At 38.5% G+C, this 12,572-nt stretch overlaps 1 protein-coding gene across 2 annotated transcripts in view; it reads right to left on the bottom strand.

Annotated features, from left to right (window-relative positions):
• Positions 1-12,572, bottom strand: part of PCSK2 (proprotein convertase subtilisin/kexin type 2) — a 199,192-nt gene that overhangs the window by 115,472 nt on the left and 71,148 nt on the right. The window contains exon 1 of one of the 2 annotated variants that reach the window (XM_061622608.1): positions 5,208-5,294. The exons of the other annotated variant lie outside the window; for it this stretch is intronic. The gene's annotated coding sequence lies outside the window, so the exon portion shown is untranslated. Of the gene's footprint in view, positions 1-5,207; positions 5,295-12,572 lie in introns of those variants that run through there. 2 annotated transcript variants of the gene reach the window in all.

The raw sequence follows: 12,572 nt of genomic DNA, 5'->3' as shown, positions 1-12,572 counted from the left end.
CTTGTAATTTATTACTTTTTTGAGTAACAAGTGGGTAACTTAATGCATTTTGCTGGTAATAGAACGAGTAGTAACTTCATTACTTTTGAGGAGTAATTGTAATGTTTCCAGCATTACTTTTGTGCATTACTTGGGGGGAAGCAGGGGGTCTTCTGCTCCGCTGATTTGTGAATAAAAATCATGTGCTTCAAATTGGGCTTCTATGCAGCGTTGTTCCTCCTTCATGCTCTACGGGTGCTTAAGAGGCAACGAGGGAGGAGGTGGAGAGCAAGACGGCGTGGAGAAAACAATTGTTTTAAAATTGACAGGAGTGGAAGGAGAAAAGAGCTGGAGGCAATATATATATACAAAAATGTGTGTGTTGGGGTATCATCATTGCTGGGGGTGGGGTGAGGGGATGTGAGATTCTGTTATGCTATTCTGTTAATCTTATGGATAAAAAAAAATTCTACTACCCTTTGTGTGTGTGTGCTTATTTTTAATGTTGTTTTAGGCTACTTAGATGTGCAGCAGCCAAGGCCAGCACCTTGTAGGCAATTTTTTTTAAAAAGTAACTAAAATGTAATTGTAGCAATTCCTTTGGAGTAAAAGTAAAGTAATCAGTTACTTTCAGAGCAATTGTAATTGTAACGGCAATTACTACTTTTGGGGGGCCATGTAACTGTAACTGTAATTTATTACTTTTTAAAAGTAATCTTCCAGGCTCTGCCATCTACTCTATCAGTGGAAAATCTTTGAAACTACAGTAGGGCCCAGTTACTGGTACTTCACATTCTGGTGTTCCGCTAATGCGGCAGCTTTCAATTAGGGGAAATTCCCCATTTTAAAGCCATTTTTGCGCTTTTGTGGCATTTTGCGGCATTTTTGCGCAACATGTCCCATTTATACTCAATGGGTTCCACTTTACGGCGGCAGTCCGGAACGGAACCTGCCGTATAAGCGGGGCCCGCCTGTATAAGACTATCTTATTCTGGGAGGCTTTCAAGGATAGCAGTGATTTAATTTGTTTTTTGTTGAAATCTGGGGATTTATTTTATCATCTTGCTGCTTTCAGGCACTTTGTTTTATTGTGGGGTCTTTTTTGTTGCTCTTCAGGTTTATTTATGTTCTATTATTATTGTTGCTGTTGTTTTAAATATTATTAGCCAGATGGCAGGATACATTCTTAAATAAATAAAATAAAATTATAGGCCAAGATTGGTTCTGTTTGCGTTGTGTCTTTAGAGTGTAAAAATCAGTAAATATCTCACAGTGTACACATAGCTATATCAGATTGCTGGGCTATGCTAGAAAATGAAGAAAAAGATGAGGTACATGGAGGCAATAAAAGGATCACTTAAGATATTGCCTCTTCTAGTAACTATCTGTCTATTTCTGTTGTTTCATATTTGCAGGGCATGGATTATTGTGAAAAATAAATCAAAATAACAGAACTCAAAAGCATAATTCAAAGGAATGCTGGGGTTGTGTGACCTTCAAATGGTTGTACACTCACATAATCCCACCAGTGATGCAGAGCTTTAGACATCAAGACAAAAACAACTATACATACTCTTCCCCCAAAGAATCCTGTGAACTGTAGTTTGTTAACTGGGTGCTGGGAATTGTAGCTCTGTGATGGGTAAACTATAGTTCCCATGATTAAGAGAAGCTTTGTAGCTTTAAATGGATGGTATGGATATGGCCACATTAAACATTCATGTTTCAGTTCCAGGTTTCCCCCATCCCACCCTGGAAAACTATAGTGGTAAATAGAGAAATCTACTCCTGTACATACAAATACACACACATACTAAGTATCGTACTTCTTGTACTTTCAAGTGAATAGCGATCATTCTATTTCAAGAGTGGCTGTATACTATAGCCAGCATGGATTTTTTGCATTCTGCAATGTTTAATTGAAAATACCTCCCATGCCATTCTGATGCTTCCCATAAGCTCAGTTCAAAACAAAACCTTACAAAACCTGGACTCTACTTGCTTAAATGCTTGCTTAACAACCCTCTAAATTTTCATGGCGATATACAAAACAGTCAGAGAGAATTGAGAGTTTAAAGTGTAAAAAGAGAAAGACCCCTTTTGGACTTTTTTCTGTCAGAGTTCTCATAATTTGTTGAAATTCATTAAAAATCAGCCATGTTCACAGAGTACCTGTAATCCTATTACTGACCTTGCCCCATACTCTGACCTTCATCTTCTGATGTTTAAAAAGTTCCTGGCTGATGTTTAATTAATTTAAGGAATTTAGCATTGAATTCAATGATAAGGCCGGGCATGCTCAGTGAGAACCAACTGTAAGTGTTCTAAAAGCTAGACTCACAGCTGCTTGGCTTGCCTAATCAGGTGCCCACACCCCCACCAGACATTTATTTCACTTGAGACAGTCATGGTTTCCCCTAAAGAATCCTGGGAAGTGTAGTTTGTGAAGGGTGCTGAGAGGAGACTCTTATTCCCTTGACAGAGTTCAGTGGCCAGAGTGGTTTAATAGTCAGCTGCTCTGACTGAAGCTCTGAGAAAGGAACAGGGCCTCTCCTAGCAACTGTCAGTACCCTTCACTAACTACACTTCCCAGGATTCTTTGGGAGAAGCCATAACTGTCTAAAGTGAAATGAAGATCAGATGTGGCCAGTGACATCTTTGGTTTAAATTTGGGTGGGATACTATATGTGCCTGCTGTAGAATAAAAAGGTGGGGGAAATGCTGAAAAAGAATGATACTGTTCACAAGGTTTTCCTTTTGGAAAGGAAAGGGGCTTTCCCTCTGCCCAGTACCCACCCATCCAATCTCCTCCCCTCCCATTCCTGCCCTCCTCCCCTCCCTGCCCTTCCCCCAGGTCAGTTTCGCCTATCCTAAGCATGATTGCACAGGAGTAAATCCCACTGAACTCAAAAAGCATGCAAATGATCAGACCTGCCTTTTCCCTCTCCTCCCCTCTTCCTTTTTCCTCCTCCCCTGCCCACTCCAGGCTTCCTTCCTCATGGTCAGTTTTACCTATCGTAAGCATGACTGCACAGGAGTAAATCCCACTGAACTCAGTAAACATGCAAATTATCAGACCTGCCCTCCTCCTCCCCCTCCTGCCTGCTCCTATCCCCCTCCTCCCCTCCCCACCCCGTGTGGTCAGTTTCACCTGTCCTAAGCATGATTGCAGGGTAGTAAATCCCACTGAACTCAATAAGCATGCAAATGATCAATCCATTCTCAGCAAGCTTGCAAAGGATCCCATTTCTTACCTCCCGGATGAAAAAGCAAAGAAATTCACTAATAGGCAAAAAACCTTGCGGTTTAAGAACATACCTATAGCCCACAGCTATTTCTATCAAACTTTAAAAAGCAGGGAAATTGGGCAGCTATAATGAATGCATCAGGGAAGCAGGAAACCTGACCTCTCTGAGATACTGTACTGCCCTACAAATTTGTCAAAATGCAAACACAATTTGGGTTGGTCTTTCACAGTCCAATTCACTTGCTGTGTAGCTTGGAAGAATTTGGTAACGTGCCTTTCCTCCCTCTTTTTACACTTTAAACTCTCATTCTCTCTGACTGTTTTGTTTATCGCCATGAAAATTGAGAGGGTTGTTAATCATTTCTGAGTTCAGGACTCTATGTTTTGTAAGGTTTTGTTTTGAAATGAGCTTATGGGAAGCATCAGAATGGCATGGGGGTATTTTCAATTTAACAGTGCAGAATGGAAAAAAATCTGTGCTGACTATAGTATACAGCCATTCTCGTGGCTGTATAATTATTTTAGGAGAAGTTGCTAGCAACAATAAATGCATTAGTGTTTATTGGGAGAAATTTGTCTTAAAATGCTGTAAAATTTTCATAAGGATTTAAAAAATCTTACAAATTGCTGCAGAACTGAATTTAAGATTGGGAAAAATGAGAAAATGAGAGTGCGAAATTGACAGATCCTCCCATCTCTAGATGGATGTACTTCTTTGGAGGCACTTGCTCTGTTTGGGGACATGCTGCAGGATTAACAACTATGTTCCTTGCTTATAGGAATATATGTGACTACACTATGTGCTACTAGATATTGGTAGATAAAACAACTATAAAAAGAACAAAATGTCTCCACTGCTCTCTTGTACAAAAGAAGCTACACCCAGTAATAGTCCTCCTGAGACTTTCACCACTCAAGGATGTGAATGATGCTGAAAACATGTTGGAATTTGATATTGTCAGACAATACAAGAAACAAAAGTAACACGAAAAATGCAATTAAAAATAAATATGAATATTTAATACAACACACCATGGACCACCTGGATGAAGCTCATGGACCACTGGTGGTCCACAGACCACAGTTTGGAAAACACTGCTCTGCATAACTGTAAAACTATAGGATATAAACGATATGACTATACGATATTAGCATCATTATTGGCCTCAAGGTTAAACAGAATTGTTGGCAGATATATTTCTCCAGATCAAACTAGATTTATACCATTATGAAACCTTACCTGGCATATTAAAAAATACTTGATTGGATATGTTAACTCATATAAAATTATTTCAGCCTTTCATTTTCTTGATTCTATAAAGGCTAGAATTTTATAAGCTACAATTGAAATATTTAATCTGTCTACATTTGTTAAATATTTTTTAGTGAATGGATAAGAAAAATCTACTCCCAGTTTCCTTGCCTCTTACTAAATAAGTGGTTCTTAACCTTTTTTAGGCCACAAACCCCTTTGAGAATCTGATAGAACCCCATAAATAAATAAATAACTATAGGATGTATTTTGTTGGAAATCTTATTTGCAATATCAATATTTATTAAACATCATGCCAGAATTCACAATATACTTATAAATGACATCTGCTATAAGATAAACTTCTATGCTAATATTCCTAACCAAAATTAAAGAACTCACTCAAGAACAGAAACATCCTATGGAACCTGGAAGACTATCTGGCTATAAAATCAATATACAGAAATCTGAAATACTAAATTTGAATGTTTCAGTTAAAGTAATTGCTTAACTTTTTAAGATAAATTCTATTAGCCAAAAGGTCCAACAACATTTTTCAGTATATATCTCTTCAGCAACAATCTGGACCTTTATAATTTTAAACCATTCATTAAGAAGATTGTCTCAAAGTTAAAAATATGTTGTAGCTTAAACATTTTTCTTTTGGGGAGAATACACATCATTAAGATATCTTTCCTACCAAAGTTGCACTTTCTGTTTTGTAATTACCCAAATTTACTTTCTGAAAAATTGTTGAAATGGTGGCAACAGCACATGTGCTGACAAAGTCTTCTGCTGGGAACACTTGAGCTCTGCATTTCCTGAATCAAGCAGGGATGTGACGAGATGGAAGCTTATTAAGCAGAGTATTGGATTCTGGTAGGCCTCTTAACCCTTTATTCTCACAACAACCTCTCATGTGGGTTATTTTACAACACAGCAGCTGACCTGAGATCACCTTGGTTGAAAAGAAATTTGAACCCAGCTCAAAGTCCAGCAAGCTAACCACTATAACACAATATGGCTCCTTGAAAAGTATGTTTGTATGATACACAGACAATTAGAAACAGCAAAGTTATTTACAAAAGAAGGAAAAAATCCTTATGATAAAAGCAACACAAAAATATAAAACACAGTAGCACAATGGAAGTCATTTGACAATGGAGTCATTTACATGCTTGTGTTTCAGCTATACACTTAAAACATCATAGATGTATGCCTAAAAATATATTGTGTGAAGTGGCCATATCTGTTGTAATACTCTAATCTATTTCATACTTTAAATCCTCATATTTAGAGCTCCTCACCCCACCCAACATGCCTAGATCAATAATAACTTCCTTGCTGTCTCCCCATTAGAGAAAAGATTCTACATACTTTAGAACATGGCTTCATGATGATAAAATACCAACAAGAAAAATGACACTTAAGTATTGAGTTTTAATATACTTCCACTTAGGCATAGTGCATAAACTAACTGGAATACTAATAAACCAGCAGGACAGTGAGGCAGAACAAATTAACAAATTCATCTATCGACTACATCTATCGGCTCCAGGGGGGAGCACAGGCATCATAACACTGCAAACTGAAACTATGTTGTGTGCTCCATGGAATGCCAAAAATAGTCTCTGTATTTTAACAGTGCAAGGTTAGCAGTACTCATGAGCAAGATTGGCTAAGAGCATCATCCTTGTTGCCTTCAATGTGCTGCACTAACAAGGGTGAAATTTTCTAAGATTATTCTTCTGGGAATCTTTACCCAAACAACAAATTCCAATCCTGCTATTTTATAGCAAATGATGGAAGAATAGAGACAAATATTGTCTGGGATGTGTGTGTGTGCACATGTGCTCACACTCTTGCACATCTGTTTGCATATGCACACTTCTGCTGTAACAAAGACAAATGTGCTTTTTGGTAACAAGAAAAAGTTGGCTTTGGGAATATATATTTTACAATATGCTACAGGGAAACGGAACAGGTAAGCACAGCAGAAAATCCGGAATGGAAGAAGCACACATTGAGTTATCCAAGAAGAAAGATAGGGCTTGCTCAATAATATAGTCTCATTGACTTGATCGAGCAGCTATTCCTGTCCCTCCCTCCCCATTAAAAACCCAGATCTTCCCATTTGTTTCTTCCACTGTTCCTCTTTCCCTCTAAACAATGTTCAGGTCCAGGAGAATGCTTCCCACAACTCTGTGTTAAAACAGGCTGGTCTACACATGCAACAGACAGAATGTGGTAGAATGGAATGTGCCACTTCACACTACAGGTAGAGGATACCACTATTCAGTCCTTTCCATGTTAAAAGATAACCATTAAAATAAAACAAAGCCTTCTTGGAAACATAAAGGAGAATAGTGTTTGTCCAGCCCTTTGCCTGCTGTACCAGTCTTTTTGCACAGAGGACCATTCAAAAATATATTTTTTAAAACCAACAACCCTACAGTCTTGCGGTGGTACATTCATCCTACGACTTCCGCATCCTTCCCTTCACTTCTGCTGCATGGATAAACCAGGTGATTCTCTAGCTCAGCATCACCATCAACAAGACCATTAATGAGATTCTGAGAAGGGAGAGAAGCTCTTTCTATCCTACCACAAGCATATACACAGGCTCTACAAGAGTATTAAAGGGCTAATCGTTTTTATAAACCCACCCTCCTTCCTGAACAATTTTTACTTTTTAAGAACCCTGTAAAACCTTCAGTCTTAATTTTCTGCCATTTATTGGTACAATCAGTTGTGATGCTCTTTGAAGGGCAGTGCAGCCTGTGAGTCTGGGAAAATCAATACAGTTCATAGAGGGGACACTGGAGGAGCAAAAGTAAAGCAGCAAGCTGATATGAGTGAGCTGCTGCATGTGACACCTGGGGGGTGGAAGTGTGTGTGATGTGTGCATGCGCGTGCACACACACACACACACAAACCACTACATGCAATATTAGCCAAACTATGGCGAAGCACAAATATAGACAATTGGCTGTCCCAGAAAAAATAGGTTTAGTCAAAATTCCCACTGTCACATGCCTATTCCTTTGCTGAAGCACAATATCAATATTCAAATGTCTGCCCTCCAAAGCTATTGTGACCCACCCACCAAAGCAAACACAGCCCACCAGCAGCAATGTAAGGCAGCCCACTGGGGGGGAGCGCTCAGTAGACTTCCTCTTTTTGCTGCTCACTTAGAACTCCAAAATTTGTTCAGTTTATATATCATCAAAATGAGTCCCAAAGCAATTTACAAAGAAAACATACAGTATACAACAAAATTCATTAAAAGAAATATACAAAAATGCTCATCCACATAAATCACTCCACAACATAATAATCACCATGCCAACTACATATGCTGATTATCAAGAACCAAGAAGGTCACAAGAAATTAGCAGGCCACCACATTGCTAGTGATGGACTGCTTTTGGCTTGTTAGGTCACAACTTTTGGAGGCTTGGCAAAATGTTGCCCAACTCAAAATCCCATTTCCAGTTGTGAGTATCTCTTTGGTTTAGAAGACTAAAGAAGCGGGGGGGGGGAAATATTTTCATGGGGGGAAACCCATTCATTCTGACCTGAACTACACTACTGAAACATCCAATAAAAATATTACACATCAAAAGGACTGTTGTTGTGGCATGTCATAGGTATGTGGAGCAGAGAGAAGAGAGGCAAGGCAAAGACTTACCTATCTCCTTCTCTCACTTCCTGCCACAGCTGCTGCAGAGAATTACGAGGGATGAGTTCTTTTGTGGCTCAGATTAAAATCTCAGGCAGAGAAGGATATATAGAAATGTAGGTACCATGATTCTCACCTTCCTATTGAAGGTAAGAATTATGAGTTGCCAAAGTTTGTAATCTGAGCCAAGATATTACAAACTTCAACGACATAATTAAAAACACTAGATAGTACTCATCAATTAGACAGTGGGGGGTGGGAAACCTTCCTGAACTTTTTTTTTTTAATCAACTAATGGAAACTAACTAGAGAGAAGGTCAGAAGGATTTTCCTGTGAAGGAATGAAACCTTTCCAAGTCATACAATGATTGCTTTTCTTTCTTTCTTTCTTTCTTTCTTTCTTTCTTTCTTTCTTTCTTTCTTTCTTTCTTTCTTTCTTTCTTTCTTTCTTTCTCTGTTATTTTTTTAAGAGGCTGTTCTGATCAGGTGAGTTCACAAGAAGGTCAAATGTTCAGACCAAGAACCTGGTAGTTAATGGAAAATGAAACCAAAATATTTAAAAGAGAAAAAGAGAAGGTTTGAGGATAATATATGGAGCTTTTATCACTTCTCCATGCAGTGTCATGCATGGAGTGACGGGAATGTCCTGGAAATTTGAGGCAGGCTCTTCTGGATCTTGCTTTTTGGGTTGAAGGTGAAATTCTTGGAAGAAACTTGGGTATGACATCTATTGAGATTGCTGGGAGTTTACTGCTCCCAGGAAGTTTGATAACCATGCCCCTCATGTTGTTAGGGTTCAAACTTCATTCAAGGCTCATATAGTTCCTGGTTTGTGTCTCTCAATTGCCTGTTTATTGGTCTTATGGATGGCTGTGGATACCTCCTCTGATCAGAGTTGTGGTGGAGTAAGAAAAAGCCAACTTGGGCTAGCAATATCTAAAATAATCAGGCCAAGGTCAAGGTCAAGGTACTTTGTGTTTTCACAAAGTCCTAAACAACTTGGCCCCAAAGTTCCTTAAGGACTGCCTGACTCCTTATGTTAGTTCTGGATCACTGAGATCCTCTGATGGGGCACTTTTGGTGGCTCCCCATGCCCCTAAAGTTCAGTTGGCCTTCGCTTTTATTGTGCCCTGTGAAACTCTCTACCGATAGAGCTTCGGCAGGAACCATTTTTTCTTTCAGGCATCTCTTGAAAACTGAACTTTTTTGACAGGCCTCTCTAACCAATGCAGTATTTATTGATGCTTGTATTACTGTTTTTACTGATGTTTTTATTGGTTTTAAAATTTTTATTGTGTCTTGTATGTTGTAAACTGCTTTGATGTACTTCTACGAAAAGTGTGGCAAATAAACAAATAAATAAATAAGTAAATAAATAAAAGAAAATAGACTAGTGGAGTATATTAAATTAGAATGGAACCAGTGGTATACAATTTACACAGATGGATGCCAAGAACCTCAGGATGGCCATGTGAGTGCAGCCTTTTATATTCCAGCATTTAAGGTTCAAAGGTCTTATCAGTTGTCTGATTTCGATAATGACTGGTGAGATGATGGCTATTTTGTTAGATTTGGAATGGGTTAGGGATGTGAGGCTTGGCGGGGCAGTGGTGTTCACTGACTCCTTATCAGGGTTATTGGCTATTCAGAGTGAGTGTATGGAATGTATATGTAATCTAGTGAATGAAATAAGCCTTTTGAATACTGAAGTGCAGCTAATAGGTCTTTTGGTTCAGTTTTGTTGGATTCTGGCTTATGTGGGCATTGTTGGGAACGAGATGGCAGATCAGTTGACGAAGGCGGCTTTGGACCATAGGGACATTGACTTTGTGTTGCCACTGGCCATTTTGGAAGTTAACAGTTGGATACAATGGACATTGTTAGGTGAGTGGCAAAGGAAGTGGGAGGTGGGCTCTACAGGAAGAAGGGTCTTCTCCTTTTGTCCATTATTGGAGGATTTTTGAATATTTCAACTGGAATATTCAGGTAGAGGCAGGTTAGTCTGTTCAGAGTCTTGAATAGGCATTGTGCTTTCCAGAATGGTTTGTGCAGAGTTGGGAGCATTGATTCTGGCTATTGTGGGGTGAAGGAAAAAGTTGATCATGTACTATGGGACTCTTTGTGGTATATGGAACATAAAAAGCCTCCTCTTATAGGTTTAGTGATTTGGGGCTTACAGATTTGTCAGAAGGGGCTGTTCTTCGGGACAAGAATCTCTGGAGTGTGGTGTGGGAGATATTACAGCTAGGGTTGCCAGGACTCCGGTTTTCACCCAGAGGCTCTAGATTGGGTGCTCCCTTGGTGAATCACCTTAATCTCTGGACTCACAACTTTCATTTTAAAAAAAATTAAGTTTCTAGGTGATCTGGTTCATGAAATATGCACCAGAACGTCAGCCACTGCCCCCAACTTCTGTTAAATGAGCAAGTTGCTGGCTGCTCTAATCCCGCCCTTTCAGGTTTGCAGCCAATATGTAAAGTCAGGGTGGTGATTGACAACGCAGTAGCTAGACCTCTTTGCATGTCAGAAAACTTGTTTTTTCCTGCTTTTCTGAAAAACTCATTAATTGAATAAGTATATAGCTTTCAGTCTTTCTTTCTTGTGTGGAGAAGTCACACAAGTTTAAATTTTCCTGGGCTATTGAAGAGGGCAGCGTTTTGAAAACCTTCCCAATATGATGCTTAATCCAGTACTTGCTTTTCTGGGAGTAAAGCTGCAATGCTAATTCCACATACCCAGAGTAAACCCCATTGAATTCAACAGGACTTACTTTGGAGTAGACATGGTTAGTATTGTGCTGTAAATCTATGGGACTTTTGACTGAACATAGCAAAAAATTGTGTTTGTGTTGTAAATTTTCCCTTCCTCCCCAATCCTATTTTTTAAAGCAATTAGTCAGGTCTTACTTAGGTATCACTGCTTTTATTATGTAGGAAACTAATACTGATCTTATTTTTTCAAAAAAAATGTTCTGCAATGACCAACTGGTTTTGACAATAAACTGTTATATGAGGTGTATGTATTTTTATATCTCCAGTATGTGTGTGTATATGCAGTCTTTCCAACAACCCTGTGAGGTTGCAGAATGGAAACAAAGGCAGCTCACAATAGGAAATAAATCCCTTTAAAATCCAATAACCATAAAAACAAGTGTAGACAGTTGCAAAAAAGCTTAAAGTGGCATGATTCTGAATTTCGGGTTGGGTGAATGAAGTTTCTTATCACTTGAGGTTGCAGTTCTTTGCATGATTCCCTGTTTGAGTAAGCCACATTGAATGCATTGAGACATGCTTTTGAGTAAACAAACGAAGGATTGCACTATAAATATTTTTACAGGTTGTGTAAATAATAAACATATTTGATAGTCATGCTTATGTAAATATTTCTTCATACTATGTCCCAATAAGTATCTGATTTCACATTATGGTTGTACGTGATTATTTCCTTTACATTTTAAGTGTGCCCTTCTTCCTTGGGGTGGTTCCCTTCTTTTGTTTTCACCGAGAGGGGCAGAATAGGGTGAGAGATGGTGAATAGCCCATGGTCACCCACTAAACTTTATAGTTCATTTCCATTTAAAAATAATAATTAAAATGTTTTATATGCAGGCAAAGTTTATTAAGTAGATCCACACAATATGTTTAAAGCACATCCAACGTTCATTAAAAGCACATGGCTTCCTCTAAAGAATCCTGGGAAGTGTAGGTTCCCCCCCACAGTTATCGTTCCCACCACCCTTAACAAACTACAGTTCCCATGATTCTGTGGTGTGATTCATATGCTTGAAATATGTGTTGAATGTACTTTAAATAAATGGTCCAGATCTGCATAATGTGCATTCATTAGTGAATTGAAAAGAACAATTTTAAAAGATATTTTTTAAACAGGGAAAGGGTTGTAACTCAGTGGTAGGGCATATGCTTTGCATGCAAATGTCCAAAATTCAATTTCTGGAATAGACTATTGCCTGGAATCCTGGAGGGCCAATGATAGTCAATGTCATCAGTACTCAGTTAGATGATATCAAATGGCATGAGTCGGTATAAGGTAGATTCCTTTGTTCCTAAAAATGGAAAGAGATTCAAGGGCCACAGTGACTCTAAAATTTATTTTTGTATTTTATTTACAACATTTATATTCTGCTTTATTGTAAAAAATCTCAAAGCAGTTTACAGAAAGAATTAAAACAATACAATTATTGGCAAAAACAGTTAAATGACAGGTATTTAAAAACATTCAAAATAATAAAACCAACAATGAGTTAAAAACAGATAAAAAACATAATACAGTAGGGTCCCGCTTTACAGCGCTTCGCTTTACAGCGTTCTGCTAATACAGCGATTGTGAATTGTAGAAAGGCCCCGCTTTACAGTGCTTGTTCCGCTTTTATGGTGGTTTTTTTGCCACCGGGC

Source organism: Rhineura floridana, chromosome 4 (genome assembly GCF_030035675.1).
Source record: "Rhineura floridana isolate rRhiFlo1 chromosome 4, rRhiFlo1.hap2, whole genome shotgun sequence".
NCBI lineage: Eukaryota > Metazoa > Chordata > Lepidosauria > Squamata > Rhineuridae > Rhineura > Rhineura floridana.
Note: the sequence above shows the minus strand (reverse complement) of the source record. Positions and strands in the feature narration are given on the sequence as shown.